A 2120-nucleotide genomic window follows, 5' to 3' on the forward strand; every position below is an offset into this window, starting at 1 on the left:
GATCACGAGTTCGGCGGTAATGTAATTCCCCATTCCCCACTGAGCCCATTCAGGAATGCCCCATTCCCCATTGGGCTCAAAGGGGAAAATTTGCGCTCTTACCGCCGGCGGATTTCCCGCCGGCTGTAATAGTGAGAATTTTGGGTGGATTTTCCGCCCAGCCAAGAGCTGGGGCGAAATCTGCCGAAGTACTGATTTGGCAGGCCTTTAAATCCGGCGGTAATAGCGCGACCGCCAGATTTAAGGGTTACTGCCAAAGTCGTGATAAGGCCCTATGACTTCATGAAGCCCCAGGCATACCTAAATCTCTACAAACAAACACCTATGGGGAGGTAAGAGGATTATGAGCCCTCTTTTTGGCACATCCTCTAAACTTTGCAGGCGAAGCCTAGAACAACAAACAAAACAGTGCCAAGGGGCTTGGTTTGATCCCTTTTCAATTGGTGTCCCAATGCTTGCAGCATTAATCACCAGTTACTGATTAGATTCCAAACGAGTTTACAAAAAATATATATCATTTATTAGTTTTCAACATCATTAAAAAACTTTGAGTTTGCTCATAGTCAACATTAAAAGCTTCAGTAACCAGACAACTGGTATAAAGTGCAAATGCAAATGACATGTACCTCTTCACAATTAGAGGGAAACAGCAGAATAAACAGAGAAAATATAGAATAATCACCACAGATACCAAACAATAAAAGTAAAAACCAATGTGAAAACCAGGAGTGAATAAAGATTGAGATTACTCCGGGGTAGTGTTGTGCAAATGTCACCAAAATCAACCTAATCTCTCACTACATTCGTTCTAATTCAAATTCAAACATACTCATTCATTCATTCATTACTTTCCCAACATGTTTCTTTCTGAACGTGTGTGTAAACAGAGTAAACTGAAATTCTTCAGGGGTAGTCTGCCGTCTACCAAAACCAAAAATAACCCACTAGTGATAATGGTGAGGGTACAAATCACCTAATAACAACTACAATCAGATTATTGCAGAGTCAACAGGAGATAAAAAAAACACAATGACAAATACAATAGCTTTAAGCAAATATTCATGTGAATTGATGGTCCAAACTCTTCTCGTCCTGTGAATGGTCCAAGAATTGTTTGAGACTCAACAGCAAGAGGGGGACTCCATATCTGAAAAGGGAACAGATCGGGGTAAAAATGAGTAATGCCCTGTATATTAATTCTCTAGTGAATAGGAAGGAATGAACATCAAAGGTCGACCTAATTTATAAATAATTGTCAACAAATGATATAACTGCCTCTACTGGTAAATATATCACTTTGAGTGGTCTAAAAAGAAACAGAAATGGTGACTCTCAGTAAGGATGAAAATACTCATGGGAGTAAAGATTGAGTCACCAACAAATACAAAGATACTGCTAAATGTGCTGGCTCGAACAGGACTAGGTGAATCAGAAACTCCTTAGGATAGATTTGTGCATCAAGGTGCTAAAGCTCGAAGTGAGAATCATCACTTACATCAAAAATGGAAATTCACAAGGGAATATAAGAAAGATCATCCAAGTTGGTCGTCTTTGATTCCGTGTGGCTACAGTCTAGGGTTACACAGAACAACGTTGGTTATTCTGCATCAGAGAGACAAGGAAGAACAAAAAACGAAATACATCTCTGTCAGTATGTTCTGCAGACATTAGAAATGGAAGCATTCAATGATGGAGTATACTGCTTACCATTCCGTATGCAAACATGGTTGTGCAGTGGAAGAAAACATATGATGTCTGTTTCCATCGTGTTTAGAGTGTTAAAGCTTTATCCATGTTTCGTGGGCCAGACTCAGGATAAATGTCCTGTGGCGTTCCTTTGCTAACAAATAGCTGCTAGATTGCTGTGGGTGCCGGTTATTGGCCTGTAAACAATAAAGGCATAAGATGCGGTTAGCTGCCCCTGAGGCATAAAGGAAAACCTCATCTCGCAATCACCTGCATTAAGCAAAACTTAGCGATACTCGAGTTACAGAGTGAGAGGGTCAAATCTAAGTCACAGTGCACGAACGAGCAGAAGGAAATGAGCAGCTGTTAAAGCTCATTAGCTACGGTTCTCCATTTAACATGAGTGGAAGTCCGTATTCAGCTAGCTTAAAGGG

General features: G+C 40.5%; 1 long non-coding RNA gene across 1 annotated transcript; it reads right to left on the minus strand.

The window, feature by feature from the left end:
- Positions 1-1045: 1045 nt before the first annotated feature.
- Positions 1046-1742, minus strand: LOC138575522 (uncharacterized). The gene is made up of 3 exons (XR_011303951.1): positions 1708-1742; positions 1496-1602; positions 1046-1147 (listed from the first exon to the last, which is right to left on the minus strand). It is a non-coding gene; the product is annotated as an uncharacterized lncRNA (long non-coding RNA).
- Between the last annotated feature and the right edge of the window lie 378 nt (positions 1743-2120).

This window comes from Ambystoma mexicanum, chromosome 1p (genome assembly GCF_040938575.1).
Source record: "Ambystoma mexicanum isolate Mex_15411 chromosome 1p, UKY_AmexF1_1, whole genome shotgun sequence".
Classification (NCBI taxonomy): domain Eukaryota; kingdom Metazoa; phylum Chordata; class Amphibia; order Caudata; family Ambystomatidae; genus Ambystoma; species Ambystoma mexicanum.